The sequence below is a fragment of the Schistocerca nitens genome, unplaced genomic scaffold (genome assembly GCF_023898315.1).
Source record: "Schistocerca nitens isolate TAMUIC-IGC-003100 unplaced genomic scaffold, iqSchNite1.1 HiC_scaffold_21, whole genome shotgun sequence".
NCBI classification, from domain to species: domain Eukaryota; kingdom Metazoa; phylum Arthropoda; class Insecta; order Orthoptera; family Acrididae; genus Schistocerca; species Schistocerca nitens.
Window position 1 is genome coordinate 1 of NW_026045575.1, and position 22,208 is coordinate 22,208.

Genomic DNA, 22,208 nt, shown 5'->3' on the forward strand with positions numbered 1-22,208 from the left:
GCGATGCATGAGCAGCGAGTCGCAGCACAACAGGAAACTGTGTCGTGCACTGTTTTCTAGAGACGCGGGGAACGCTGGCGCAGGTAGCGTGGCCGAGCGGTCTAAGGCGCTGGTTTAAGGCACCAGTCTCTTCGGAGGCGTGGGTTCGAATCCCACCGCTGCCAATTTTTACTTCTCGTTTTTGTGCCATTGCGCTGTGTTCTCGTGGGGTAGAACGCAGCTCCTGCGGCGGCCGCGTCGCGTAGGTAGCGTGGCCGAGCGGTCTAAGGCGCTGGTTTCAGGCACCAGTCTCTTCGGAGGCGTGGGTTCGAATCCCACCGCTGCCAACGTTTTCTGTCTCGAAAACAGGAGCACTGATTTCCCGCGAAGGAAATAGCGCAGCAAAGCGTGAGCGTCGCTCTCTTAAACTGTCGTAGCACAGTGCGCGGTGTAACAACAGGATTCACCGGCGCAGTTTGGTCTCATGATTGCTGGCGTTCGTCTCCACGAGATACGTCCAGAGCATGCCGTTCTACGAAGTGGAAGCGTTAATTTTTGCAGTTGTCGTCAAGTAGCGGGTGGACGCTCACCGTGTTTGTTGGAGGAGTGCGTGTGTCGTTATCCGGTGTCGTCTAGTGGCTAGGATACCTGGCTCTCACCCAGGAGGCCCGGGTTCGATTCCCGGTACCGGAAATCCACCATTTTGTTGCTCCTCTTAGGCGACTTGTCCCGACTTTGCTCGACTGACGCTACGCTGACGCTTGCAGAAAAGCACGTTAAGTATGAATGACGGCCACAAGTGACGGCGAGAGAGATGCGACACCTGTCCACCTGTGGTCAACAGACTTGGAGGACTGCAAGACACTGCCAGGGAGGTGAATGCAGCTAACCACTCTGGTTAGTGTCCTAACAGCGCAGGCACGTTTCGTTTGCCCGTATACATATAATGGAGATCGCGTCTGACGCAGTGGGCTGAGCTTTGCTGTGTACCGGGCGGGTGCAGTCGCGAGAACTGCTTCCCCGGGCGCCTCCGCGGCAGTGATCGTCTAGTGGTTAGGACATTGCGTTGTGGCCGCAAAAACCCAGGTTCGAATCCTGGTCACGGCAATTTTGAAGGTTTTGCCTTGCTGTTGCTGCAATCATGATCGTCACCCAGTGTTTGAAATCACAATGCTCTCATCACTTTACACTCATGTTCCGCACGCCGCAGGTTGCACTACCGTTTCATTATCAGCAACAAGAAATTCGGCCGCCCCAGGGCGTGGGTAGCTGCCTGAGAGGTTAAATCTATAGTCGAAAGGGGCAGTTGTTTGAGGTGCGATGCATGAGCAGCGAGTCGCAGCACAACAGGAAACTGTGTCGTGCACTGTTTTCTAGAGACGCGGGGAACGCTGGCGCAGGTAGCGTGGCCGAGCGGTCTAAGGCGCTGGTTTAAGGCACCAGTCTCTTCGGAGGCGTGGGTTCGAATCCCACCGCTGCCAATTTTTACTTCTCGTTTTTGTGCCATTGCGCTGTGTTCTCGTGGGGTAGAACGCAGCTCCTGCGGCGGCCGCGTCGCGTAGGTAGCGTGGCCGAGCGGTCTAAGGCGCTGGTTTCAGGCACCAGTCTCTTCGGAGGCGTGGGTTCGAATCCCACCGCTGCCAACGTTTTCTGTCTCGAAAACAGGAGCACTGATTTCCCGCGAAGGAAATAGCGCAGCAAAGCGTGAGCGTCGCTCTCTTAAACTGTCGTAGCACAGTGCGCGGTGTAACAACAGGATTCACCGGCGCAGTTTGGTCTCATGATTGCTGGCGTTCGTCTCCACGAGATACGTCCAGAGCATGCCGTTCTACGAAGTGGAAGCGTTAATTTTTGCAGTTGTCGTCAAGTAGCGGGTGGACGCTCACCGTGTTTGTTGGAGGAGTGCGTGTGTCGTTATCCGGTGTCGTCTAGTGGCTAGGATACCTGGCTCTCACCCAGGAGGCCCGGGTTCGATTCCCGGTACCGGAAATCCACCATTTTGTTGCTCCTCTTAGGCGACTTGTCCCGACTTTGCTCGACTGACGCTACGCTGACGCTTGCAGAAAAGCACGTTAAGTATGAATGACGGCCACAAGTGACGGCGAGAGAGATGCGACACCTGTCCACCTGTGGTCAACAGACTTGGAGGACTGCAAGACACTGCCAGGGAGATGAATGCAGCTACCCACTCTGGTTAGTGTCCTAACAGCGCAGGCACGTTTCGTTTGCCCGTATACATATAATGGAGATCGCGTCTGACGCAGTGGGCTGAGCTTTGCTGTGTACCGGGCGGGTGCAGTCGCGAGAACTGCTTCCCCGGGCGCCTCCGCGGCAGTGATCGTCTAGTGGTTAGGACATTGCGTTGTGGCCGCAAAAACCCAGGTTCGAATCCTGGTCACGGCAATTTTGAAGGTTTTGCCTTGCTGTTGCTGCAATCATGATCGTCACCCAGTGTTTGAAATCACAATGCTCTCATCACTTTACACTCATGTTCCGCACGCCGCAGGTTGCACTACCGTTTCATTATCAGCAACAAGAAATTCGGCCGCCCCAGGGCGTGGGTAGCTGCCTGAGAGGTTAAATCTATAGTCGAAAGGGGCAGTTGTTTGAGGTGCGATGCATGAGCAGCGAGTCGCAGCACAACAGGAAACTGTGTCGTGCACTGTTTTCTAGAGACGCGGGGAACGCTGGCGCAGGTAGCGTGGCCGAGCGGTCTAAGGCGCTGGTTTAAGGCACCAGTCTCTTCGGAGGCGTGGGTTCGAATCCCACCGCTGCCAATTTTTACTTCTCGTTTTTGTGCCATTGCGCTGTGTTCTCGTGGGGTAGAACGCAGCTCCTGCGGCGGCCGCGTCGCGTAGGTAGCGTGGCCGAGCGGTCTAAGGCGCTGGTTTCAGGCACCAGTCTCTTCGGAGGCGTGGGTTCGAATCCCACCGCTGCCAACGTTTTCTGTCTCGAAAACAGGAGCACTGATTTCCCGCGAAGGAAATAGCGCAGCAAAGCGTGAGCGTCGCTCTCTTAAACTGTCGTAGCACAGTGCGCGGTGTAACAACAGGATTCACCGGCGCAGTTTGGTCTCATGATTGCTGGCGTTCGTCTCCACGAGATACGTCCAGAGCATGCCGTTCTACGAAGTGGAAGCGTTAATTTTTGCAGTTGTCGTCAAGTAGCGGGTGGACGCTCACCGTGTTTGTTGGAGGAGTGCGTGTGTCGTTATCCGGTGTCGTCTAGTGGCTAGGATACCTGGCTCTCACCCAGGAGGCCCGGGTTCGATTCCCGGTACCGGAAATCCACCATTTTGTTGCTCCTCTTAGGCGACTTGTCCCGACTTTGCTCGACTGACGCTACGCTGACGCTTGCAGAAAAGCACGTTAAGTATGAATGACGGCCACAAGTGACGGCGAGAGAGATGCGACACCTGTCCACCTGTGGTCAACAGACTTGGAGGACTGCAAGACACTGCCAGGGAGGTGAATGCAGCTAACCACTCTGGTTAGTGTCCTAACAGCGCAGGCACGTTTCGTTTGCCCGTATACATATAATGGAGATCGCGTCTGACGCAGTGGGCTGAGCTTTGCTGTGTACCGGGCGGGTGCAGTCGCGAGAACTGCTTCCCCGGGCGCCTCCGCGGCAGTGATCGTCTAGTGGTTAGGACATTGCGTTGTGGCCGCAAAAACCCAGGTTCGAATCCTGGTCACGGCAATTTTGAAGGTTTTGCCTTGCTGTTGCTGCAATCATGATCGTCACCCAGTGTTTGAAATCACAATGCTCTCATCACTTTACACTCATGTTCCGCACGCCGCAGGTTGCACTACCGTTTCATTATCAGCAACAAGAAATTCGGCCGCCCCAGGGCGTGGGTAGCTGCCTGAGAGGTTAAATCTATAGTCGAAAGGGGCAGTTGTTTGAGGTGCGATGCATGAGCAGCGAGTCGCAGCACAACAGGAAACTGTGTCGTGCACTGTTTTCTAGAGACGCGGGGAACGCTGGCGCAGGTAGCGTGGCCGAGCGGTCTAAGGCGCTGGTTTAAGGCACCAGTCTCTTCGGAGGCGTGGGTTCGAATCCCACCGCTGCCAATTTTTACTTCTCGTTTTTGTGCCATTGCGCTGTGTTCTCGTGGGGTAGAACGCAGCTCCTGCGGCGGCCGCGTCGCGTAGGTAGCGTGGCCGAGCGGTCTAAGGCGCTGGTTTCAGGCACCAGTCTCTTCGGAGGCGTGGGTTCGAATCCCACCGCTGCCAACGTTTTCTGTCTCGAAAACAGGAGCACTGATTTCCCGCGAAGGAAATAGCGCAGCAAAGCGTGAGCGTCGCTCTCTTAAACTGTCGTAGCACAGTGCGCGGTGTAACAACAGGATTCACCGGCGCAGTTTGGTCTCATGATTGCTGGCGTTCGTCTCCACGAGATACGTCCAGAGCATGCCGTTCTACGAAGTGGAAGCGTTAATTTTTGCAGTTGTCGTCAAGTAGCGGGTGGACGCTCACCGTGTTTGTTGGAGGAGTGCGTGTGTCGTTATCCGGTGTCGTCTAGTGGCTAGGATACCTGGCTCTCACCCAGGAGGCCCGGGTTCGATTCCCGGTACCGGAAATCCACCATTTTGTTGCTCCTCTTAGGCGACTTGTCCCGACTTTGCTCGACTGACGCTACGCTGACGCTTGCAGAAAAGCACGTTAAGTATGAATGACGGCCACAAGTGACGGCGAGAGAGATGCGACACCTGTCCACCTGTGGTCAACAGACTTGGAGGACTGCAAGACACTGCCAGGGAGGTGAATGCAGCTAACCACTCTGGTTAGTGTCCTAACAGCGCAGGCACGTTTCGTTTGCCCGTATACATATAATGGAGATCGCGTCTGACGCAGTGGGCTGAGCTTTGCTGTGTACCGGGCGGGTGCAGTCGCGAGAACTGCTTCCCCGGGCGCCTCCGCGGCAGTGATCGTCTAGTGGTTAGGACATTGCGTTGTGGCCGCAAAAACCCAGGTTCGAATCCTGGTCACGGCAATTTTGAAGGTTTTGCCTTGCTGTTGCTGCAATCATGATCGTCACCCAGTGTTTGAAATCACAATGCTCTCATCACTTTACACTCATGTTCCGCACGCCGCAGGTTGCACTACCGTTTCATTATCAGCAACAAGAAATTCGGCCGCCCCAGGGCGTGGGTAGCTGCCTGAGAGGTTAAATCTATAGTCGAAAGGGGCAGTTGTTTGAGGTGCGATGCATGAGCAGCGAGTCGCAGCACAACAGGAAACTGTGTCGTGCACTGTTTTCTAGAGACGCGGGGAACGCTGGCGCAGGTAGCGTGGCCGAGCGGTCTAAGGCGCTGGTTTAAGGCACCAGTCTCTTCGGAGGCGTGGGTTCGAATCCCACCGCTGCCAATTTTTACTTCTCGTTTTTGTGCCATTGCGCTGTGTTCTCGTGGGGTAGAACGCAGCTCCTGCGGCGGCCGCGTCGCGTAGGTAGCGTGGCCGAGCGGTCTAAGGCGCTGGTTTCAGGCACCAGTCTCTTCGGAGGCGTGGGTTCGAATCCCACCGCTGCCAACGTTTTCTGTCTCGAAAACAGGAGCACTGATTTCCCGCGAAGGAAATAGCGCAGCAAAGCGTGAGCGTCGCTCTCTTAAACTGTCGTAGCACAGTGCGCGGTGTAACAACAGGATTCACCGGCGCAGTTTGGTCTCATGATTGCTGGCGTTCGTCTCCACGAGATACGTCCAGAGCATGCCGTTCTACGAAGTGGAAGCGTTAATTTTTGCAGTTGTCGTCAAGTAGCGGGTGGACGCTCACCGTGTTTGTTGGAGGAGTGCGTGTGTCGTTATCCGGTGTCGTCTAGTGGCTAGGATACCTGGCTCTCACCCAGGAGGCCCGGGTTCGATTCCCGGTACCGGAAATCCACCATTTTGTTGCTCCTCTTAGGCGACTTGTCCCGACTTTGCTCGACTGACGCTACGCTGACGCTTGCAGAAAAGCACGTTAAGTATGAATGACGGCCACAAGTGACGGCGAGAGAGATGCGACACCTGTCCACCTGTGGTCAACAGACTTGGAGGACTGCAAGACACTGCCAGGGAGGTGAATGCAGCTAACCACTCTGGTTAGTGTCCTAACAGCGCAGGCACGTTTCGTTTGCCCGTATACATATAATGGAGATCGCGTCTGACGCAGTGGGCTGAGCTTTGCTGTGTACCGGGCGGGTGCAGTCGCGAGAACTGCTTCCCCGGGCGCCTCCGCGGCAGTGATCGTCTAGTGGTTAGGACATTGCGTTGTGGCCGCAAAAACCCAGGTTCGAATCCTGGTCACGGCAATTTTGAAGGTTTTGCCTTGCTGTTGCTGCAATCATGATCGTCACCCAGTGTTTGAAATCACAATGCTCTCATCACTTTACACTCATGTTCCGCACGCCGCAGGTTGCACTACCGTTTCATTATCAGCAACAAGAAATTCGGCCGCCCCAGGGCGTGGGTAGCTGCCTGAGAGGTTAAATCTATAGTCGAAAGGGGCAGTTGTTTGAGGTGCGATGCATGAGCAGCGAGTCGCAGCACAACAGGAAACTGTGTCGTGCACTGTTTTCTAGAGACGCGGGGAACGCTGGCGCAGGTAGCGTGGCCGAGCGGTCTAAGGCGCTGGTTTAAGGCACCAGTCTCTTCGGAGGCGTGGGTTCGAATCCCACCGCTGCCAATTTTTACTTCTCGTTTTTGTGCCATTGCGCTGTGTTCTCGTGGGGTAGAACGCAGCTCCTGCGGCGGCCGCGTCGCGTAGGTAGCGTGGCCGAGCGGTCTAAGGCGCTGGTTTCAGGCACCAGTCTCTTCGGAGGCGTGGGTTCGAATCCCACCGCTGCCAACGTTTTCTGTCTCGAAAACAGGAGCACTGATTTCCCGCGAAGGAAATAGCGCAGCAAAGCGTGAGCGTCGCTCTCTTAAACTGTCGTAGCACAGTGCGCGGTGTAACAACAGGATTCACCGGCGCAGTTTGGTCTCATGATTGCTGGCGTTCGTCTCCACGAGATACGTCCAGAGCATGCCGTTCTACGAAGTGGAAGCGTTAATTTTTGCAGTTGTCGTCAAGTAGCGGGTGGACGCTCACCGTGTTTGTTGGAGGAGTGCGTGTGTCGTTATCCGGTGTCGTCTAGTGGCTAGGATACCTGGCTCTCACCCAGGAGGCCCGGGTTCGATTCCCGGTACCGGAAATCCACCATTTTGTTGCTCCTCTTAGGCGACTTGTCCCGACTTTGCTCGACTGACGCTACGCTGACGCTTGCAGAAAAGCACGTTAAGTATGAATGACGGCCACAAGTGACGGCGAGAGAGATGCGACACCTGTCCACCTGTGGTCAACAGACTTGGAGGACTGCAAGACACTGCCAGGGAGATGAATGCAGCTACCCACTCTGGTTAGTGTCCTAACAGCGCAGGCACGTTTCGTTTGCCCGTATACATATAATGGAGATCGCGTCTGACGCAGTGGGCTGAGCTTTGCTGTGTACCGGGCGGGTGCAGTCGCGAGAACTGCTTCCCCGGGCGCCTCCGCGGCAGTGATCGTCTAGTGGTTAGGACATTGCGTTGTGGCCGCAAAAACCCAGGTTCGAATCCTGGTCACGGCAATTTTGAAGGTTTTGCCTTGCTGTTGCTGCAATCATGATCGTCACCCAGTGTTTGAAATCACAATGCTCTCATCACTTTACACTCATGTTCCGCACGCCGCAGGTTGCACTACCGTTTCATTATCAGCAACAAGAAATTCGGCCGCCCCAGGGCGTGGGTAGCTGCCTGAGAGGTTAAATCTATAGTCGAAAGGGGCAGTTGTTTGAGGTGCGATGCATGAGCAGCGAGTCGCAGCACAACAGGAAACTGTGTCGTGCACTGTTTTCTAGAGACGCGGGGAACGCTGGCGCAGGTAGCGTGGCCGAGCGGTCTAAGGCGCTGGTTTAAGGCACCAGTCTCTTCGGAGGCGTGGGTTCGAATCCCACCGCTGCCAATTTTTACTTCTCGTTTTTGTGCCATTGCGCTGTGTTCTCGTGGGGTAGAACGCAGCTCCTGCGGCGGCCGCGTCGCGTAGGTAGCGTGGCCGAGCGGTCTAAGGCGCTGGTTTCAGGCACCAGTCTCTTCGGAGGCGTGGGTTCGAATCCCACCGCTGCCAACGTTTTCTGTCTCGAAAACAGGAGCACTGATTTCCCGCGAAGGAAATAGCGCAGCAAAGCGTGAGCGTCGCTCTCTTAAACTGTCGTAGCACAGTGCGCGGTGTAACAACAGGATTCACCGGCGCAGTTTGGTCTCATGATTGCTGGCGTTCGTCTCCACGAGATACGTCCAGAGCATGCCGTTCTACGAAGTGGAAGCGTTAATTTTTGCAGTTGTCGTCAAGTAGCGGGTGGACGCTCACCGTGTTTGTTGGAGGAGTGCGTGTGTCGTTATCCGGTGTCGTCTAGTGGCTAGGATACCTGGCTCTCACCCAGGAGGCCCGGGTTCGATTCCCGGTACCGGAAATCCACCATTTTGTTGCTCCTCTTAGGCGACTTGTCCCGACTTTGCTCGACTGACGCTACGCTGACGCTTGCAGAAAAGCACGTTAAGTATGAATGACGGCCACAAGTGACGGCGAGAGAGATGCGACACCTGTCCACCTGTGGTCAACAGACTTGGAGGACTGCAAGACACTGCCAGGGAGGTGAATGCAGCTAACCACTCTGGTTAGTGTCCTAACAGCGCAGGCACGTTTCGTTTGCCCGTATACATATAATGGAGATCGCGTCTGACGCAGTGGGCTGAGCTTTGCTGTGTACCGGGCGGGTGCAGTCGCGAGAACTGCTTCCCCGGGCGCCTCCGCGGCAGTGATCGTCTAGTGGTTAGGACATTGCGTTGTGGCCGCAAAAACCCAGGTTCGAATCCTGGTCACGGCAATTTTGAAGGTTTTGCCTTGCTGTTGCTGCAATCATGATCGTCACCCAGTGTTTGAAATCACAATGCTCTCATCACTTTACACTCATGTTCCGCACGCCGCAGGTTGCACTACCGTTTCATTATCAGCAACAAGAAATTCGGCCGCCCCAGGGCGTGGGTAGCTGCCTGAGAGGTTAAATCTATAGTCGAAAGGGGCAGTTGTTTGAGGTGCGATGCATGAGCAGCGAGTCGCAGCACAACAGGAAACTGTGTCGTGCACTGTTTTCTAGAGACGCGGGGAACGCTGGCGCAGGTAGCGTGGCCGAGCGGTCTAAGGCGCTGGTTTAAGGCACCAGTCTCTTCGGAGGCGTGGGTTCGAATCCCACCGCTGCCAATTTTTACTTCTCGTTTTTGTGCCATTGCGCTGTGTTCTCGTGGGGTAGAACGCAGCTCCTGCGGCGGCCGCGTCGCGTAGGTAGCGTGGCCGAGCGGTCTAAGGCGCTGGTTTCAGGCACCAGTCTCTTCGGAGGCGTGGGTTCGAATCCCACCGCTGCCAACGTTTTCTGTCTCGAAAACAGGAGCACTGATTTCCCGCGAAGGAAATAGCGCAGCAAAGCGTGAGCGTCGCTCTCTTAAACTGTCGTAGCACAGTGCGCGGTGTAACAACAGGATTCACCGGCGCAGTTTGGTCTCATGATTGCTGGCGTTCGTCTCCACGAGATACGTCCAGAGCATGCCGTTCTACGAAGTGGAAGCGTTAATTTTTGCAGTTGTCGTCAAGTAGCGGGTGGACGCTCACCGTGTTTGTTGGAGGAGTGCGTGTGTCGTTATCCGGTGTCGTCTAGTGGCTAGGATACCTGGCTCTCACCCAGGAGGCCCGGGTTCGATTCCCGGTACCGGAAATCCACCATTTTGTTGCTCCTCTTAGGCGACTTGTCCCGACTTTGCTCGACTGACGCTACGCTGACGCTTGCAGAAAAGCACGTTAAGTATGAATGACGGCCACAAGTGACGGCGAGAGAGATGCGACACCTGTCCACCTGTGGTCAACAGACTTGGAGGACTGCAAGACACTGCCAGGGAGGTGAATGCAGCTAACCACTCTGGTTAGTGTCCTAACAGCGCAGGCACGTTTCGTTTGCCCGTATACATATAATGGAGATCGCGTCTGACGCAGTGGGCTGAGCTTTGCTGTGTACCGGGCGGGTGCAGTCGCGAGAACTGCTTCCCCGGGCGCCTCCGCGGCAGTGATCGTCTAGTGGTTAGGACATTGCGTTGTGGCCGCAAAAACCCAGGTTCGAATCCTGGTCACGGCAATTTTGAAGGTTTTGCCTTGCTGTTGCTGCAATCATGATCGTCACCCAGTGTTTGAAATCACAATGCTCTCATCACTTTACACTCATGTTCCGCACGCCGCAGGTTGCACTACCGTTTCATTATCAGCAACAAGAAATTCGGCCGCCCCAGGGCGTGGGTAGCTGCCTGAGAGGTTAAATCTATAGTCGAAAGGGGCAGTTGTTTGAGGTGCGATGCATGAGCAGCGAGTCGCAGCACAACAGGAAACTGTGTCGTGCACTGTTTTCTAGAGACGCGGGGAACGCTGGCGCAGGTAGCGTGGCCGAGCGGTCTAAGGCGCTGGTTTAAGGCACCAGTCTCTTCGGAGGCGTGGGTTCGAATCCCACCGCTGCCAATTTTTACTTCTCGTTTTTGTGCCATTGCGCTGTGTTCTCGTGGGGTAGAACGCAGCTCCTGCGGCGGCCGCGTCGCGTAGGTAGCGTGGCCGAGCGGTCTAAGGCGCTGGTTTCAGGCACCAGTCTCTTCGGAGGCGTGGGTTCGAATCCCACCGCTGCCAACGTTTTCTGTCTCGAAAACAGGAGCACTGATTTCCCGCGAAGGAAATAGCGCAGCAAAGCGTGAGCGTCGCTCTCTTAAACTGTCGTAGCACAGTGCGCGGTGTAACAACAGGATTCACCGGCGCAGTTTGGTCTCATGATTGCTGGCGTTCGTCTCCACGAGATACGTCCAGAGCATGCCGTTCTACGAAGTGGAAGCGTTAATTTTTGCAGTTGTCGTCAAGTAGCGGGTGGACGCTCACCGTGTTTGTTGGAGGAGTGCGTGTGTCGTTATCCGGTGTCGTCTAGTGGCTAGGATACCTGGCTCTCACCCAGGAGGCCCGGGTTCGATTCCCGGTACCGGAAATCCACCATTTTGTTGCTCCTCTTAGGCGACTTGTCCCGACTTTGCTCGACTGACGCTACGCTGACGCTTGCAGAAAAGCACGTTAAGTATGAATGACGGCCACAAGTGACGGCGAGAGAGATGCGACACCTGTCCACCTGTGGTCAACAGACTTGGAGGACTGCAAGACACTGCCAGGGAGGTGAATGCAGCTAACCACTCTGGTTAGTGTCCTAACAGCGCAGGCACGTTTCGTTTGCCCGTATACATATAATGGAGATCGCGTCTGACGCAGTGGGCTGAGCTTTGCTGTGTACCGGGCGGGTGCAGTCGCGAGAACTGCTTCCCCGGGCGCCTCCGCGGCAGTGATCGTCTAGTGGTTAGGACATTGCGTTGTGGCCGCAAAAACCCAGGTTCGAATCCTGGTCACGGCAATTTTGAAGGTTTTGCCTTGCTGTTGCTGCAATCATGATCGTCACCCAGTGTTTGAAATCACAATGCTCTCATCACTTTACACTCATGTTCCGCACGCCGCAGGTTGCACTACCGTTTCATTATCAGCAACAAGAAATTCGGCCGCCCCAGGGCGTGGGTAGCTGCCTGAGAGGTTAAATCTATAGTCGAAAGGGGCAGTTGTTTGAGGTGCGATGCATGAGCAGCGAGTCGCAGCACAACAGGAAACTGTGTCGTGCACTGTTTTCTAGAGACGCGGGGAACGCTGGCGCAGGTAGCGTGGCCGAGCGGTCTAAGGCGCTGGTTTAAGGCACCAGTCTCTTCGGAGGCGTGGGTTCGAATCCCACCGCTGCCAATTTTTACTTCTCGTTTTTGTGCCATTGCGCTGTGTTCTCGTGGGGTAGAACGCAGCTCCTGCGGCGGCCGCGTCGCGTAGGTAGCGTGGCCGAGCGGTCTAAGGCGCTGGTTTCAGGCACCAGTCTCTTCGGAGGCGTGGGTTCGAATCCCACCGCTGCCAACGTTTTCTGTCTCGAAAACAGGAGCACTGATTTCCCGCGAAGGAAATAGCGCAGCAAAGCGTGAGCGTCGCTCTCTTAAACTGTCGTAGCACAGTGCGCGGTGTAACAACAGGATTCACCGGCGCAGTTTGGTCTCATGATTGCTGGCGTTCGTCTCCACGAGATACGTCCAGAGCATGCCGTTCTACGAAGTGGAAGCGTTAATTTTTGCAGTTGTCGTCAAGTAGCGGGTGGACGCTCACCGTGTTTGTTGGAGGAGTGCGTGTGTCGTTATCCGGTGTCGTCTAGTGGCTAGGATACCTGGCTCTCACCCAGGAGGCCCGGGTTCGATTCCCGGTACCGGAAATCCACCATTTTGTTGCTCCTCTTAGGCGACTTGTCCCGACTTTGCTCGACTGACGCTACGCTGACGCTTGCAGAAAAGCACGTTAAGTATGAATGACGGCCACAAGTGACGGCGAGAGAGATGCGACACCTGTCCACCTGTGGTCAACAGACTTGGAGGACTGCAAGACACTGCCAGGGAGGTGAATGCAGCTAACCACTCTGGTTAGTGTCCTAACAGCGCAGGCACGTTTCGTTTGCCCGTATACATATAATGGAGATCGCGTCTGACGCAGTGGGCTGAGCTTTGCTGTGTACCGGGCGGGTGCAGTCGCGAGAACTGCTTCCCCGGGCGCCTCCGCGGCAGTGATCGTCTAGTGGTTAGGACATTGCGTTGTGGCCGCAAAAACCCAGGTTCGAATCCTGGTCACGGCAATTTTGAAGGTTTTGCCTTGCTGTTGCTGCAATCATGATCGTCACCCAGTGTTTGAAATCACAATGCTCTCATCACTTTACACTCATGTTCCGCACGCCGCAGGTTGCACTACCGTTTCATTATCAGCAACAAGAAATTCGGCCGCCCCAGGGCGTGGGTAGCTGCCTGAGAGGTTAAATCTATAGTCGAAAGGGGCAGTTGTTTGAGGTGCGATGCATGAGCAGCGAGTCGCAGCACAACAGGAAACTGTGTCGTGCACTGTTTTCTAGAGACGCGGGGAACGCTGGCGCAGGTAGCGTGGCCGAGCGGTCTAAGGCGCTGGTTTAAGGCACCAGTCTCTTCGGAGGCGTGGGTTCGAATCCCACCGCTGCCAATTTTTACTTCTCGTTTTTGTGCCATTGCGCTGTGTTCTCGTGGGGTAGAACGCAGCTCCTGCGGCGGCCGCGTCGCGTAGGTAGCGTGGCCGAGCGGTCTAAGGCGCTGGTTTCAGGCACCAGTCTCTTCGGAGGCGTGGGTTCGAATCCCACCGCTGCCAACGTTTTCTGTCTCGAAAACAGGAGCACTGATTTCCCGCGAAGGAAATAGCGCAGCAAAGCGTGAGCGTCGCTCTCTTAAACTGTCGTAGCACAGTGCGCGGTGTAACAACAGGATTCACCGGCGCAGTTTGGTCTCATGATTGCTGGCGTTCGTCTCCACGAGATACGTCCAGAGCATGCCGTTCTACGAAGTGGAAGCGTTAATTTTTGCAGTTGTCGTCAAGTAGCGGGTGGACGCTCACCGTGTTTGTTGGAGGAGTGCGTGTGTCGTTATCCGGTGTCGTCTAGTGGCTAGGATACCTGGCTCTCACCCAGGAGGCCCGGGTTCGATTCCCGGTACCGGAAATCCACCATTTTGTTGCTCCTCTTAGGCGACTTGTCCCGACTTTGCTCGACTGACGCTACGCTGACGCTTGCAGAAAAGCACGTTAAGTATGAATGACGGCCACAAGTGACGGCGAGAGAGATGCGACACCTGTCCACCTGTGGTCAACAGACTTGGAGGACTGCAAGACACTGCCAGGGAGATGAATGCAGCTACCCACTCTGGTTAGTGTCCTAACAGCGCAGGCACGTTTCGTTTGCCCGTATACATATAATGGAGATCGCGTCTGACGCAGTGGGCTGAGCTTTGCTGTGTACCGGGCGGGTGCAGTCGCGAGAACTGCTTCCCCGGGCGCCTCCGCGGCAGTGATCGTCTAGTGGTTAGGACATTGCGTTGTGGCCGCAAAAACCCAGGTTCGAATCCTGGTCACGGCAATTTTGAAGGTTTTGCCTTGCTGTTGCTGCAATCATGATCGTCACCCAGTGTTTGAAATCACAATGCTCTCATCACTTTACACTCATGTTCCGCACGCCGCAGGTTGCACTACCGTTTCATTATCAGCAACAAGAAATTCGGCCGCCCCAGGGCGTGGGTAGCTGCCTGAGAGGTTAAATCTATAGTCGAAAGGGGCAGTTGTTTGAGGTGCGATGCATGAGCAGCGAGTCGCAGCACAACAGGAAACTGTGTCGTGCACTGTTTTCTAGAGACGCGGGGAACGCTGGCGCAGGTAGCGTGGCCGAGCGGTCTAAGGCGCTGGTTTAAGGCACCAGTCTCTTCGGAGGCGTGGGTTCGAATCCCACCGCTGCCAATTTTTACTTCTCGTTTTTGTGCCATTGCGCTGTGTTCTCGTGGGGTAGAACGCAGCTCCTGCGGCGGCCGCGTCGCGTAGGTAGCGTGGCCGAGCGGTCTAAGGCGCTGGTTTCAGGCACCAGTCTCTTCGGAGGCGTGGGTTCGAATCCCACCGCTGCCAACGTTTTCTGTCTCGAAAACAGGAGCACTGATTTCCCGCGAAGGAAATAGCGCAGCAAAGCGTGAGCGTCGCTCTCTTAAACTGTCGTAGCACAGTGCGCGGTGTAACAACAGGATTCACCGGCGCAGTTTGGTCTCATGATTGCTGGCGTTCGTCTCCACGAGATACGTCCAGAGCATGCCGTTCTACGAAGTGGAAGCGTTAATTTTTGCAGTTGTCGTCAAGTAGCGGGTGGACGCTCACCGTGTTTGTTGGAGGAGTGCGTGTGTCGTTATCCGGTGTCGTCTAGTGGCTAGGATACCTGGCTCTCACCCAGGAGGCCCGGGTTCGATTCCCGGTACCGGAAATCCACCATTTTGTTGCTCCTCTTAGGCGACTTGTCCCGACTTTGCTCGACTGACGCTACGCTGACGCTTGCAGAAAAGCACGTTAAGTATGAATGACGGCCACAAGTGACGGCGAGAGAGATGCGACACCTGTCCACCTGTGGTCAACAGACTTGGAGGACTGCAAGACACTGCCAGGGAGGTGAATGCAGCTAACCACTCTGGTTAGTGTCCTAACAGCGCAGGCACGTTTCGTTTGCCCGTATACATATAATGGAGATCGCGTCTGACGCAGTGGGCTGAGCTTTGCTGTGTACCGGGCGGGTGCAGTCGCGAGAACTGCTTCCCCGGGCGCCTCCGCGGCAGTGATCGTCTAGTGGTTAGGACATTGCGTTGTGGCCGCAAAAACCCAGGTTCGAATCCTGGTCACGGCAATTTTGAAGGTTTTGCCTTGCTGTTGCTGCAATCATGATCGTCACCCAGTGTTTGAAATCACAATGCTCTCATCACTTTACACTCATGTTCCGCACGCCGCAGGTTGCACTACCGTTTCATTATCAGCAACAAGAAATTCGGCCGCCCCAGGGCGTGGGTAGCTGCCTGAGAGGTTAAATCTATAGTCGAAAGGGGCAGTTGTTTGAGGTGCGATGCATGAGCAGCGAGTCGCAGCACAACAGGAAACTGTGTCGTGCACTGTTTTCTAGAGACGCGGGGAACGCTGGCGCAGGTAGCGTGGCCGAGCGGTCTAAGGCGCTGGTTTAAGGCACCAGTCTCTTCGGAGGCGTGGGTTCGAATCCCACCGCTGCCAATTTTTACTTCTCGTTTTTGTGCCATTGCGCTGTGTTCTCGTGGGGTAGAACGCAGCTCCTGCGGCGGCCGCGTCGCGTAGGTAGCGTGGCCGAGCGGTCTAAGGCGCTGGTTTCAGGCACCAGTCTCTTCGGAGGCGTGGGTTCGAATCCCACCGCTGCCAACGTTTTCTGTCTCGAAAACAGGAGCACTGATTTCCCGCGAAGGAAATAGCGCAGCAAAGCGTGAGCGTCGCTCTCTTAAACTGTCGTAGCACAGTGCGCGGTGTAACAACAGGATTCACCGGCGCAGTTTGGTCTCATGATTGCTGGCGTTCGTCTCCACGAGATACGTCCAGAGCATGCCGTTCTACGAAGTGGAAGCGTTAATTTTTGCAGTTGTCGTCAAGTAGCGGGTGGACGCTCACCGTGTTTGTTGGAGGAGTGCGTGTGTCGTTATCCGGTGTTGTCTAGTGGCTAGGATACCTGGCTCTCACCCAGGAGGCCCGGGTTCGATTCCCGGTACCGGAAATCCACCATTTTGTTGCTCCTCTTAGGCGACTTGTCCCGACTTTGCTCGACTGACGCTACGCTGACGCTTGCAGAAAAGCACGTTAAGTATGAATGACGGCCACAAGTGACGGCGAGAGAGATGCGACACCTGTCCACCTGTGGTCAACAGACTTGGAGGACTGCAAGACACTGCCAGGGAGATGAATGCAGCTACCCACTCTGGTTAGTGTCCTAACAGCGCAGGCACGTTTCGTTTGCCCGTATACATATAATGGAGATCGCGTCTGACGCAGTGGGCTGAGCTTTGCTGTGTACCGGGCGGGTGCAGTCGCGAGAACTGCTTCCCCGGGCGCCTCCGCGGCAGTGATCGTCTAGTGGTTAGGACATTGCGTTGTGGCCGCAAAAACCCAGGTTCGAATCCTGGTCACGGCAATTTTGAAGGTTTTGCCTTGCTGTTGCTGCAATCATGATCGTCACCCAGTGTTTGAAATCACAATGCTCTCATCACTTTACACTCATGTTCCGCACGCCGCAGGTTGCACTACCGTTTCATTATCAGCAACAAGAAATTCGGCCGCCCCAGGGCGTGGGTAGCTGCCTGAGAGGTTAAATCTATAGTCGAAAGGGGCAGTTGTTTGAGGTGCGATGCATGAGCAGCGAGTCGCAGCACAACAGGAAACTGTGTCGTGCACTGTTTTCTAGAGACGCGGGGAACGCTGGCGCAGGTAGCGTGGCCGAGCGGTCTAAGGCGCTGGTTTAAGGCACCAGTCTCTTCGGAGGCGTGGGTTCGAATCCCACCGCTGCCAATTTTTACTTCTCGTTTTTGTGCCATTGCGCTGTGTTCTCGTGGGGTAGAACGCAGCTCCTGCGGCGGCCGCGTCGCGTAGGTAGCGTGGCCGAGCGGTCTAAGGCGCTGGTTTCAGGCACCAGTCTCTTCGGAGGCGTGGGTTCGAATCCCACCGCTGCCAACGTTTTCTGTCTCGAAAACAGGAGCACTGATTTCCCGCGAAGGAAATAGCGCAGCAAAGCGTGAGCGTCGCTCTCTTAAACTGTCGTAGCACAGTGCGCGGTGTAACAACAGGATTCACCGGCGCAGTTTGGTCTCATGATTGCTGGCGTTCGTCTCCACGAGATACGTCCAGAGCATGCCGTTCTACGAAGTGGAAGCGTTAATTTTTGCAGTTGTCGTCAAGTAGCGGGTGGACGCTCACCGTGTTTGTTGGAGGAGTGCGTGTGTCGTTATCCGGTGTCGTCTAGTGGCTAGGATACCTGGCTCTCACCCAGGAGGCCCGGGTTCGATTCCCGGTACCGGAAATCCACCATTTTGTTGCTCCTCTTAGGCGACTTGTCCCGACTTTGCTCGACTGACGCTACGCTGACGCTTGCAGAAAAGCACGTTAAGTATGAATGACGGCCACAAGTGACGGCGAGAGAGATGCGACACCTGTCCACCTGTGGTCAACAGACTTGGAGGACTGCAAGACACTGCCAGGGAGGTGAATGCAGCTAACCACTCTGGTTAGTGTCCTAACAGCGCAGGCACGTTTCGTTTGCCCGTATACATATAATGGAGATCGCGTCTGACGCAGTGGGCTGAGCTTTGCTGTGTACCGGGCGGGTGCAGTCGCGAGAACTGCTTCCCCGGGCGCCTCCGCGGCAGTGATCGTCTAGTGGTTAGGACATTGCGTTGTGGCCGCAAAAACCCAGGTTCGAATCCTGGTCACGGCAATTTTGAAGGTTTTGCCTTGCTGTTGCTGCAATCATGATCGTCACCCAGTGTTTGAAATCACAATGCTCTCATCACTTTACACTCATGTTCCGCACGCCGCAGGTTGCACTACCGTTTCATTATCAGCAACAAGAAATTCGGCCGCCCCAGGGCGTGGGTAGCTGCCTGAGAGGTTAAATCTATAGTCGAAAGGGGCAGTTGTTTGAGGTGCGATGCATGAGCAGCGAGTCGCAGCACAACAGGAAACTGTGTCGTGCACTGTTTTCTAGAGACGCGGGGAACGCTGGCGCAGGTAGCGTGGCCGAGCGGTCTAAGGCGCTGGTTTAAGGCACCAGTCTCTTCGGAGGCGTGGGTTCGAATCCCACCGCTGCCAATTTTTACTTCTCGTTTTTGTGCCATTGCGCTGTGTTCTCGTGGGGTAGAACGCAGCTCCTGCGGCGGCCGCGTCGCGTAGGTAGCGTGGCCGAGCGGTCTAAGGCGCTGGTTTCAGGCACCAGTCTCTTCGGAGGCGTGGGTTCGAATCCCACCGCTGCCAACGTTTTCTGTCTCGAAAACAGGAGCACTGATTTCCCGCGAAGGAAATAGCGCAGCAAAGCGTGAGCGTCGCTCTCTTAAACTGTCGTAGCACAGTGCGCGGTGTAACAACAGGATTCACCGGCGCAGTTTGGTCTCATGATTGCTGGCGTTCGTCTCCACGAGATACGTCCAGAGCATGCCGTTCTACGAAGTGGAAGCGTTAATTTTTGCAGTTGTCGTCAAGTAGCGGGTGGACGCTCACCGTGTTTGTTGGAGGAGTGCGTGTGTCGTTATCCGGTGTCGTCTAGTGGCTAGGATACCTGGCTCTCACCCAGGAGGCCCGGGTTCGATTCCCGGTACCGGAAATCCACCATTTTGTTGCTCCTCTTAGGCGACTTGTCCCGACTTTGCTCGACTGACGCTACGCTGACGCTTGCAGAAAAGCACGTTAAGTATGAATGACGGCCACAAGTGACGGCGAGAGAGATGCGACACCTGTCCACCTGTGGTCAACAGACTTGGAGGACTGCAAGACACTGCCAGGGAGGTGAATGCAGCTAACCACTCTGGTTAGTGTCCTAACAGCGCAGGCACGTTTCGTTTGCCCGTATACATATAATGGAGATCGCGTCTGACGCAGTGGGCTGAGCTTTGCTGTGTACCGGGCGGGTGCAGTCGCGAGAACTGCTTCCCCGGGCGCCTCCGCGGCAGTGATCGTCTAGTGGTTAGGACATTGCGTTGTGGCCGCAAAAACCCAGGTTCGAATCCTGGTCACGGCAATTTTGAAGGTTTTGCCTTGCTGTTGCTGCAATCATGATCGTCACCCAGTGTTTGAAATCACAATGCTCTCATCACTTTACACTCATGTTCCGCACGCCGCAGGTTGCACTACCGTTTCATTATCAGCAACAAGAAATTCGGCCGCCCCAGGGCGTGGGTAGCTGCCTGAGAGGTTAAATCTATAGTCGAAAGGGGCAGTTGTTTGAGGTGCGATGCATGAGCAGCGAGTCGCAGCACAACAGGAAACTGTGTCGTGCACTGTTTTCTAGAGACGCGGGGAACGCTGGCGCAGGTAGCGTGGCCGAGCGGTCTAAGGCGCTGGTTTAAGGCACCAGTCTCTTCGGAGGCGTGGGTTCGAATCCCACCGCTGCCAATTTTTACTTCTCGTTTTTGTGCCATTGCGCTGTGTTCTCGTGGGGTAGAACGCAGCTCCTGCGGCGGCCGCGTCGCGTAGGTAGCGTGGCCGAGCGGTCTAAGGCGCTGGTTTCAGGCACCAGTCTCTTCGGAGGCGTGGGTTCGAATCCCACCGCTGCCAACGTTTTCTGTCTCGAAAACAGGAGCACTGATTTCCCGCGAAGGAAATAGCGCAGCAAAGCGTGAGCGTCGCTCTCTTAAACTGTCGTAGCACAGTGCGCGGTGTAACAACAGGATTCACCGGCGCAGTTTGGTCTCATGATTGCTGGCGTTCGTCTCCACGAGATACGTCCAGAGCATGCCGTTCTACGAAGTGGAAGCGTTAATTTTTGCAGTTGTCGTCAAGTAGCGGGTGGACGCTCACCGTGTTTGTTGGAGGAGTGCGTGTGTCGTTATCCGGTGTCGTCTAGTGGCTAGGATACCTGGCTCTCACCCAGGAGGCCCGGGTTCGATTCCCGGTACCGGAAATCCACCATTTTGTTGCTCCTCTTAGGCGACTTGTCCCGACTTTGCTCGACTGACGCTACGCTGACGCTTGCAGAAAAGCACGTTAAGTATGAATGACGGCCACAAGTGACGGCGAGAGAGATGCGACACCTGTCCACCTGTGGTCAACAGACTTGGAGGACTGCAAGACACTGCCAGGGAGGTGAATGCAGCTAACCACTCTGGTTAGTGTCCTAACAGCGCAGGCACGTTTCGTTTGCCCGTATACATATAATGGAGATCGCGTCTGACGCAGTGGGCTGAGCTTTGCTGTGTACCGGGCGGGTGCAGTCGCGAGAACTGCTTCCCCGGGCGCCTCCGCGGCAGTGATCGTCTAGTGGTTAGGACATTGCGTTGTGGCCGCAAAAACCCAGGTTCGAATCCTGGTCACGGCAATTTTGAAGGTTTTGCCTTGCTGTTGCTGCAATCATGATCGTCACCCAGTGTTTGAAATCACAATGCTCTCATCACTTTACACTCATGTTCCGCACGCCGCAGGTTGCACTACCGTTTCATTATCAGCAACAAGAAATTCGGCCGCCCCAGGGCGTGGGTAGCTGCCTGAGAGGTTAAATCTATAGTCGAAAGGGGCAGTTGTTTGAGGTGCGATGCATGAGCAGCGAGTCGCAGCACAACAGGAAACTGTGTCGTGCACTGTTTTCTAGAGACGCGGGGAACGCTGGCGCAGGTAGCGTGGCCGAGCGGTCTAAGGCGCTGGTTTAAGGCACCAGTCTCTTCGGAGGCGTGGGTTCGAATCCCACCGCTGCCAATTTTTACTTCTCGTTTTTGTGCCATTGCGCTGTGTTCTCGTGGGGTAGAACGCAGCTCCTGCGGCGGCCGCGTCGCGTAGGTAGCGTGGCCGAGCGGTCTAAGGCGCTGGTTTCAGGCACCAGTCTCTTCGGAGGCGTGGGTTCGAATCCCACCGCTGCCAACGTTTTCTGTCTCGAAAACAGGAGCACTGATTTCCCGCGAAGGAAATAGCGCAGCAAAGCGTGAGCGTCGCTCTCTTAAACTGTCGTAGCACAGTGCGCGGTGTAACAACAGGATTCACCGGCGCAGTTTGGTCTCATGATTGCTGGCGTTCGTCTCCACGAGATACGTCCAGAGCATGCCGTTCTACGAAGTGGAAGCGTTAATTTTTGCAGTTGTCGTCAAGTAGCGGGTGGACGCTCACCGTGTTTGTTGGAGGAGTGCGTGTGTCGTTATCCGGTGTCGTCTAGTGGCTAGGATACCTGGCTCTCACCCAGGAGGCCCGGGTTCGATTCCCGGTACCGGAAATCCACCATTTTGTTGCTCCTCTTAGGCGACTTGTCCCGACTTTGCTCGACTGACGCTACGCTGACGCTTGCAGAAAAGCACGTTAAGTATGAATGACGGCCACAAGTGACGGCGAGAGAGATGCGACACCTGTCCACCTGTGGTCAACAGACTTGGAGGACTGCAAGACACTGCCAGGGAGGTGAATGCAGCTAACCACTCTGGTTAGTGTCCTAACAGCGCAGGCACGTTTCGTTTGCCCGTATACATATAATGGAGATCGCGTCTGACGCAGTGGGCTGAGCTTTGCTGTGTACCGGGCGGGTGCAGTCGCGAGAACTGCTTCCCCGGGCGCCTCCGCGGCAGTGATCGTCTAGTGGTTAGGACATTGCGTTGTGGCCGCAAAAACCCAGGTTCGAATCCTGGTCACGGCAATTTTGAAGGTTTTGCCTTGCTGTTGCTGCAATCATGATCGTCACCCAGTGTTTGAAATCACAATGCTCTCATCACTTTACACTCATGTTCCGCACGCCGCAGGTTGCACTACCGTTTCATTATCAGCAACAAGAAATTCGGCCGCCCCAGGGCGTGGGTAGCTGCCTGAGAGGTTAAATCTATAGTCGAAAGGGGCAGTTGTTTGAGGTGCGATGCATGAGCAGCGAGTCGCAGCACAACAGGAAACTGTGTCGTGCACTGTTTTCTAGAGACGCGGGGAACGCTGGCGCAGGTAGCGTGGCCGAGCGGTCTAAGGCGCTGGTTTAAGGCACCAGTCTCTTCGGAGGCGTGGGTTCGAATCCCACCGCTGCCAATTTTTACTTCT

The 22,208-nt window shown here is 55.4% G+C and overlaps 69 non-coding genes across 69 annotated transcripts; all 69 read left to right on the forward strand.

The window, feature by feature from the left end:
* Nucleotides 1-82: 82 nt before the first annotated feature.
* Trnal-aag (transfer RNA leucine (anticodon AAG)) lies at nucleotides 83-164 on the forward strand. The gene has a single exon. It is a non-coding gene; the product is annotated as a tRNA-Leu (tRNA).
* Nucleotides 165-244: 80 nt separating this feature from the next.
* Nucleotides 245-326, forward strand: Trnal-cag (transfer RNA leucine (anticodon CAG)). The gene has a single exon. It is a non-coding gene; the product is annotated as a tRNA-Leu (tRNA).
* Nucleotides 327-600: 274 nt separating this feature from the next.
* Trnae-cuc (transfer RNA glutamic acid (anticodon CUC)) lies at nucleotides 601-672 on the forward strand. Its single transcript has one exon. It is a non-coding gene; the product is annotated as a tRNA-Glu (tRNA).
* A 342-nt stretch (nucleotides 673-1,014) lies between these two features.
* On the forward strand, nucleotides 1,015-1,086 carry Trnah-gug (transfer RNA histidin (anticodon GUG)). The gene has a single exon. It is a non-coding gene; the product is annotated as a tRNA-His (tRNA).
* Nucleotides 1,087-1,378: 292 nt separating this feature from the next.
* On the forward strand, nucleotides 1,379-1,460 carry Trnal-aag (transfer RNA leucine (anticodon AAG)). Its single transcript has one exon. It is a non-coding gene; the product is annotated as a tRNA-Leu (tRNA).
* An 80-nt stretch (nucleotides 1,461-1,540) lies between these two features.
* Trnal-cag (transfer RNA leucine (anticodon CAG)) lies at nucleotides 1,541-1,622 on the forward strand. The gene has a single exon. It is a non-coding gene; the product is annotated as a tRNA-Leu (tRNA).
* Nucleotides 1,623-1,896: 274 nt separating this feature from the next.
* Trnae-cuc (transfer RNA glutamic acid (anticodon CUC)) lies at nucleotides 1,897-1,968 on the forward strand. Its single transcript has one exon. It is a non-coding gene; the product is annotated as a tRNA-Glu (tRNA).
* A 342-nt stretch (nucleotides 1,969-2,310) lies between these two features.
* Nucleotides 2,311-2,382, forward strand: Trnah-gug (transfer RNA histidin (anticodon GUG)). The gene has a single exon. It is a non-coding gene; the product is annotated as a tRNA-His (tRNA).
* Nucleotides 2,383-2,674: 292 nt separating this feature from the next.
* Trnal-aag (transfer RNA leucine (anticodon AAG)) lies at nucleotides 2,675-2,756 on the forward strand. Its single transcript has one exon. It is a non-coding gene; the product is annotated as a tRNA-Leu (tRNA).
* Nucleotides 2,757-2,836: 80 nt separating this feature from the next.
* On the forward strand, nucleotides 2,837-2,918 carry Trnal-cag (transfer RNA leucine (anticodon CAG)). The gene has a single exon. It is a non-coding gene; the product is annotated as a tRNA-Leu (tRNA).
* A 274-nt stretch (nucleotides 2,919-3,192) lies between these two features.
* On the forward strand, nucleotides 3,193-3,264 carry Trnae-cuc (transfer RNA glutamic acid (anticodon CUC)). Its single transcript has one exon. It is a non-coding gene; the product is annotated as a tRNA-Glu (tRNA).
* Nucleotides 3,265-3,606: 342 nt separating this feature from the next.
* Nucleotides 3,607-3,678, forward strand: Trnah-gug (transfer RNA histidin (anticodon GUG)). The gene has a single exon. It is a non-coding gene; the product is annotated as a tRNA-His (tRNA).
* Nucleotides 3,679-3,970: 292 nt separating this feature from the next.
* Nucleotides 3,971-4,052, forward strand: Trnal-aag (transfer RNA leucine (anticodon AAG)). Its single transcript has one exon. It is a non-coding gene; the product is annotated as a tRNA-Leu (tRNA).
* Nucleotides 4,053-4,132: 80 nt separating this feature from the next.
* Nucleotides 4,133-4,214, forward strand: Trnal-cag (transfer RNA leucine (anticodon CAG)). The gene has a single exon. It is a non-coding gene; the product is annotated as a tRNA-Leu (tRNA).
* A 274-nt stretch (nucleotides 4,215-4,488) lies between these two features.
* On the forward strand, nucleotides 4,489-4,560 carry Trnae-cuc (transfer RNA glutamic acid (anticodon CUC)). The gene has a single exon. It is a non-coding gene; the product is annotated as a tRNA-Glu (tRNA).
* Nucleotides 4,561-4,902: 342 nt separating this feature from the next.
* Trnah-gug (transfer RNA histidin (anticodon GUG)) lies at nucleotides 4,903-4,974 on the forward strand. The gene has a single exon. It is a non-coding gene; the product is annotated as a tRNA-His (tRNA).
* Nucleotides 4,975-5,266: 292 nt separating this feature from the next.
* On the forward strand, nucleotides 5,267-5,348 carry Trnal-aag (transfer RNA leucine (anticodon AAG)). The gene has a single exon. It is a non-coding gene; the product is annotated as a tRNA-Leu (tRNA).
* An 80-nt stretch (nucleotides 5,349-5,428) lies between these two features.
* Nucleotides 5,429-5,510, forward strand: Trnal-cag (transfer RNA leucine (anticodon CAG)). The gene has a single exon. It is a non-coding gene; the product is annotated as a tRNA-Leu (tRNA).
* A 274-nt stretch (nucleotides 5,511-5,784) lies between these two features.
* Trnae-cuc (transfer RNA glutamic acid (anticodon CUC)) lies at nucleotides 5,785-5,856 on the forward strand. The gene has a single exon. It is a non-coding gene; the product is annotated as a tRNA-Glu (tRNA).
* A 342-nt stretch (nucleotides 5,857-6,198) lies between these two features.
* On the forward strand, nucleotides 6,199-6,270 carry Trnah-gug (transfer RNA histidin (anticodon GUG)). Its single transcript has one exon. It is a non-coding gene; the product is annotated as a tRNA-His (tRNA).
* A 292-nt stretch (nucleotides 6,271-6,562) lies between these two features.
* On the forward strand, nucleotides 6,563-6,644 carry Trnal-aag (transfer RNA leucine (anticodon AAG)). Its single transcript has one exon. It is a non-coding gene; the product is annotated as a tRNA-Leu (tRNA).
* Nucleotides 6,645-6,724: 80 nt separating this feature from the next.
* Trnal-cag (transfer RNA leucine (anticodon CAG)) lies at nucleotides 6,725-6,806 on the forward strand. Its single transcript has one exon. It is a non-coding gene; the product is annotated as a tRNA-Leu (tRNA).
* Nucleotides 6,807-7,080: 274 nt separating this feature from the next.
* Nucleotides 7,081-7,152, forward strand: Trnae-cuc (transfer RNA glutamic acid (anticodon CUC)). The gene has a single exon. It is a non-coding gene; the product is annotated as a tRNA-Glu (tRNA).
* Nucleotides 7,153-7,494: 342 nt separating this feature from the next.
* On the forward strand, nucleotides 7,495-7,566 carry Trnah-gug (transfer RNA histidin (anticodon GUG)). The gene has a single exon. It is a non-coding gene; the product is annotated as a tRNA-His (tRNA).
* Nucleotides 7,567-7,858: 292 nt separating this feature from the next.
* On the forward strand, nucleotides 7,859-7,940 carry Trnal-aag (transfer RNA leucine (anticodon AAG)). The gene has a single exon. It is a non-coding gene; the product is annotated as a tRNA-Leu (tRNA).
* Nucleotides 7,941-8,020: 80 nt separating this feature from the next.
* Trnal-cag (transfer RNA leucine (anticodon CAG)) lies at nucleotides 8,021-8,102 on the forward strand. The gene has a single exon. It is a non-coding gene; the product is annotated as a tRNA-Leu (tRNA).
* Nucleotides 8,103-8,376: 274 nt separating this feature from the next.
* Trnae-cuc (transfer RNA glutamic acid (anticodon CUC)) lies at nucleotides 8,377-8,448 on the forward strand. The gene has a single exon. It is a non-coding gene; the product is annotated as a tRNA-Glu (tRNA).
* A 342-nt stretch (nucleotides 8,449-8,790) lies between these two features.
* Nucleotides 8,791-8,862, forward strand: Trnah-gug (transfer RNA histidin (anticodon GUG)). The gene has a single exon. It is a non-coding gene; the product is annotated as a tRNA-His (tRNA).
* A 292-nt stretch (nucleotides 8,863-9,154) lies between these two features.
* On the forward strand, nucleotides 9,155-9,236 carry Trnal-aag (transfer RNA leucine (anticodon AAG)). Its single transcript has one exon. It is a non-coding gene; the product is annotated as a tRNA-Leu (tRNA).
* An 80-nt stretch (nucleotides 9,237-9,316) lies between these two features.
* Trnal-cag (transfer RNA leucine (anticodon CAG)) lies at nucleotides 9,317-9,398 on the forward strand. The gene has a single exon. It is a non-coding gene; the product is annotated as a tRNA-Leu (tRNA).
* Nucleotides 9,399-9,672: 274 nt separating this feature from the next.
* Nucleotides 9,673-9,744, forward strand: Trnae-cuc (transfer RNA glutamic acid (anticodon CUC)). Its single transcript has one exon. It is a non-coding gene; the product is annotated as a tRNA-Glu (tRNA).
* Nucleotides 9,745-10,086: 342 nt separating this feature from the next.
* On the forward strand, nucleotides 10,087-10,158 carry Trnah-gug (transfer RNA histidin (anticodon GUG)). Its single transcript has one exon. It is a non-coding gene; the product is annotated as a tRNA-His (tRNA).
* A 292-nt stretch (nucleotides 10,159-10,450) lies between these two features.
* Trnal-aag (transfer RNA leucine (anticodon AAG)) lies at nucleotides 10,451-10,532 on the forward strand. The gene has a single exon. It is a non-coding gene; the product is annotated as a tRNA-Leu (tRNA).
* Nucleotides 10,533-10,612: 80 nt separating this feature from the next.
* Nucleotides 10,613-10,694, forward strand: Trnal-cag (transfer RNA leucine (anticodon CAG)). The gene has a single exon. It is a non-coding gene; the product is annotated as a tRNA-Leu (tRNA).
* Nucleotides 10,695-10,968: 274 nt separating this feature from the next.
* Nucleotides 10,969-11,040, forward strand: Trnae-cuc (transfer RNA glutamic acid (anticodon CUC)). The gene has a single exon. It is a non-coding gene; the product is annotated as a tRNA-Glu (tRNA).
* A 342-nt stretch (nucleotides 11,041-11,382) lies between these two features.
* Trnah-gug (transfer RNA histidin (anticodon GUG)) lies at nucleotides 11,383-11,454 on the forward strand. The gene has a single exon. It is a non-coding gene; the product is annotated as a tRNA-His (tRNA).
* A 292-nt stretch (nucleotides 11,455-11,746) lies between these two features.
* Trnal-aag (transfer RNA leucine (anticodon AAG)) lies at nucleotides 11,747-11,828 on the forward strand. Its single transcript has one exon. It is a non-coding gene; the product is annotated as a tRNA-Leu (tRNA).
* Nucleotides 11,829-11,908: 80 nt separating this feature from the next.
* Trnal-cag (transfer RNA leucine (anticodon CAG)) lies at nucleotides 11,909-11,990 on the forward strand. Its single transcript has one exon. It is a non-coding gene; the product is annotated as a tRNA-Leu (tRNA).
* Nucleotides 11,991-12,264: 274 nt separating this feature from the next.
* On the forward strand, nucleotides 12,265-12,336 carry Trnae-cuc (transfer RNA glutamic acid (anticodon CUC)). The gene has a single exon. It is a non-coding gene; the product is annotated as a tRNA-Glu (tRNA).
* A 342-nt stretch (nucleotides 12,337-12,678) lies between these two features.
* Nucleotides 12,679-12,750, forward strand: Trnah-gug (transfer RNA histidin (anticodon GUG)). The gene has a single exon. It is a non-coding gene; the product is annotated as a tRNA-His (tRNA).
* Nucleotides 12,751-13,042: 292 nt separating this feature from the next.
* On the forward strand, nucleotides 13,043-13,124 carry Trnal-aag (transfer RNA leucine (anticodon AAG)). Its single transcript has one exon. It is a non-coding gene; the product is annotated as a tRNA-Leu (tRNA).
* An 80-nt stretch (nucleotides 13,125-13,204) lies between these two features.
* Trnal-cag (transfer RNA leucine (anticodon CAG)) lies at nucleotides 13,205-13,286 on the forward strand. The gene has a single exon. It is a non-coding gene; the product is annotated as a tRNA-Leu (tRNA).
* Nucleotides 13,287-13,560: 274 nt separating this feature from the next.
* Nucleotides 13,561-13,632, forward strand: Trnae-cuc (transfer RNA glutamic acid (anticodon CUC)). The gene has a single exon. It is a non-coding gene; the product is annotated as a tRNA-Glu (tRNA).
* A 342-nt stretch (nucleotides 13,633-13,974) lies between these two features.
* Nucleotides 13,975-14,046, forward strand: Trnah-gug (transfer RNA histidin (anticodon GUG)). The gene has a single exon. It is a non-coding gene; the product is annotated as a tRNA-His (tRNA).
* A 292-nt stretch (nucleotides 14,047-14,338) lies between these two features.
* On the forward strand, nucleotides 14,339-14,420 carry Trnal-aag (transfer RNA leucine (anticodon AAG)). Its single transcript has one exon. It is a non-coding gene; the product is annotated as a tRNA-Leu (tRNA).
* An 80-nt stretch (nucleotides 14,421-14,500) lies between these two features.
* Trnal-cag (transfer RNA leucine (anticodon CAG)) lies at nucleotides 14,501-14,582 on the forward strand. The gene has a single exon. It is a non-coding gene; the product is annotated as a tRNA-Leu (tRNA).
* A 274-nt stretch (nucleotides 14,583-14,856) lies between these two features.
* On the forward strand, nucleotides 14,857-14,928 carry Trnae-cuc (transfer RNA glutamic acid (anticodon CUC)). Its single transcript has one exon. It is a non-coding gene; the product is annotated as a tRNA-Glu (tRNA).
* A 342-nt stretch (nucleotides 14,929-15,270) lies between these two features.
* On the forward strand, nucleotides 15,271-15,342 carry Trnah-gug (transfer RNA histidin (anticodon GUG)). The gene has a single exon. It is a non-coding gene; the product is annotated as a tRNA-His (tRNA).
* A 292-nt stretch (nucleotides 15,343-15,634) lies between these two features.
* On the forward strand, nucleotides 15,635-15,716 carry Trnal-aag (transfer RNA leucine (anticodon AAG)). Its single transcript has one exon. It is a non-coding gene; the product is annotated as a tRNA-Leu (tRNA).
* Nucleotides 15,717-15,796: 80 nt separating this feature from the next.
* On the forward strand, nucleotides 15,797-15,878 carry Trnal-cag (transfer RNA leucine (anticodon CAG)). Its single transcript has one exon. It is a non-coding gene; the product is annotated as a tRNA-Leu (tRNA).
* A 274-nt stretch (nucleotides 15,879-16,152) lies between these two features.
* Trnae-cuc (transfer RNA glutamic acid (anticodon CUC)) lies at nucleotides 16,153-16,224 on the forward strand. Its single transcript has one exon. It is a non-coding gene; the product is annotated as a tRNA-Glu (tRNA).
* Nucleotides 16,225-16,566: 342 nt separating this feature from the next.
* Nucleotides 16,567-16,638, forward strand: Trnah-gug (transfer RNA histidin (anticodon GUG)). The gene has a single exon. It is a non-coding gene; the product is annotated as a tRNA-His (tRNA).
* Nucleotides 16,639-16,930: 292 nt separating this feature from the next.
* Trnal-aag (transfer RNA leucine (anticodon AAG)) lies at nucleotides 16,931-17,012 on the forward strand. The gene has a single exon. It is a non-coding gene; the product is annotated as a tRNA-Leu (tRNA).
* Nucleotides 17,013-17,092: 80 nt separating this feature from the next.
* Nucleotides 17,093-17,174, forward strand: Trnal-cag (transfer RNA leucine (anticodon CAG)). Its single transcript has one exon. It is a non-coding gene; the product is annotated as a tRNA-Leu (tRNA).
* A 274-nt stretch (nucleotides 17,175-17,448) lies between these two features.
* Nucleotides 17,449-17,520, forward strand: Trnae-cuc (transfer RNA glutamic acid (anticodon CUC)). The gene has a single exon. It is a non-coding gene; the product is annotated as a tRNA-Glu (tRNA).
* A 342-nt stretch (nucleotides 17,521-17,862) lies between these two features.
* On the forward strand, nucleotides 17,863-17,934 carry Trnah-gug (transfer RNA histidin (anticodon GUG)). The gene has a single exon. It is a non-coding gene; the product is annotated as a tRNA-His (tRNA).
* A 292-nt stretch (nucleotides 17,935-18,226) lies between these two features.
* On the forward strand, nucleotides 18,227-18,308 carry Trnal-aag (transfer RNA leucine (anticodon AAG)). Its single transcript has one exon. It is a non-coding gene; the product is annotated as a tRNA-Leu (tRNA).
* An 80-nt stretch (nucleotides 18,309-18,388) lies between these two features.
* On the forward strand, nucleotides 18,389-18,470 carry Trnal-cag (transfer RNA leucine (anticodon CAG)). The gene has a single exon. It is a non-coding gene; the product is annotated as a tRNA-Leu (tRNA).
* A 274-nt stretch (nucleotides 18,471-18,744) lies between these two features.
* Trnae-cuc (transfer RNA glutamic acid (anticodon CUC)) lies at nucleotides 18,745-18,816 on the forward strand. Its single transcript has one exon. It is a non-coding gene; the product is annotated as a tRNA-Glu (tRNA).
* A 342-nt stretch (nucleotides 18,817-19,158) lies between these two features.
* Trnah-gug (transfer RNA histidin (anticodon GUG)) lies at nucleotides 19,159-19,230 on the forward strand. Its single transcript has one exon. It is a non-coding gene; the product is annotated as a tRNA-His (tRNA).
* Nucleotides 19,231-19,522: 292 nt separating this feature from the next.
* Trnal-aag (transfer RNA leucine (anticodon AAG)) lies at nucleotides 19,523-19,604 on the forward strand. Its single transcript has one exon. It is a non-coding gene; the product is annotated as a tRNA-Leu (tRNA).
* An 80-nt stretch (nucleotides 19,605-19,684) lies between these two features.
* Trnal-cag (transfer RNA leucine (anticodon CAG)) lies at nucleotides 19,685-19,766 on the forward strand. The gene has a single exon. It is a non-coding gene; the product is annotated as a tRNA-Leu (tRNA).
* A 274-nt stretch (nucleotides 19,767-20,040) lies between these two features.
* Trnae-cuc (transfer RNA glutamic acid (anticodon CUC)) lies at nucleotides 20,041-20,112 on the forward strand. Its single transcript has one exon. It is a non-coding gene; the product is annotated as a tRNA-Glu (tRNA).
* Nucleotides 20,113-20,454: 342 nt separating this feature from the next.
* Trnah-gug (transfer RNA histidin (anticodon GUG)) lies at nucleotides 20,455-20,526 on the forward strand. Its single transcript has one exon. It is a non-coding gene; the product is annotated as a tRNA-His (tRNA).
* Nucleotides 20,527-20,818: 292 nt separating this feature from the next.
* Trnal-aag (transfer RNA leucine (anticodon AAG)) lies at nucleotides 20,819-20,900 on the forward strand. Its single transcript has one exon. It is a non-coding gene; the product is annotated as a tRNA-Leu (tRNA).
* An 80-nt stretch (nucleotides 20,901-20,980) lies between these two features.
* Trnal-cag (transfer RNA leucine (anticodon CAG)) lies at nucleotides 20,981-21,062 on the forward strand. Its single transcript has one exon. It is a non-coding gene; the product is annotated as a tRNA-Leu (tRNA).
* Nucleotides 21,063-21,336: 274 nt separating this feature from the next.
* Trnae-cuc (transfer RNA glutamic acid (anticodon CUC)) lies at nucleotides 21,337-21,408 on the forward strand. The gene has a single exon. It is a non-coding gene; the product is annotated as a tRNA-Glu (tRNA).
* A 342-nt stretch (nucleotides 21,409-21,750) lies between these two features.
* Trnah-gug (transfer RNA histidin (anticodon GUG)) lies at nucleotides 21,751-21,822 on the forward strand. Its single transcript has one exon. It is a non-coding gene; the product is annotated as a tRNA-His (tRNA).
* Nucleotides 21,823-22,114: 292 nt separating this feature from the next.
* On the forward strand, nucleotides 22,115-22,196 carry Trnal-aag (transfer RNA leucine (anticodon AAG)). The gene has a single exon. It is a non-coding gene; the product is annotated as a tRNA-Leu (tRNA).
* Nucleotides 22,197-22,208: the final 12 nt, after the last annotated feature.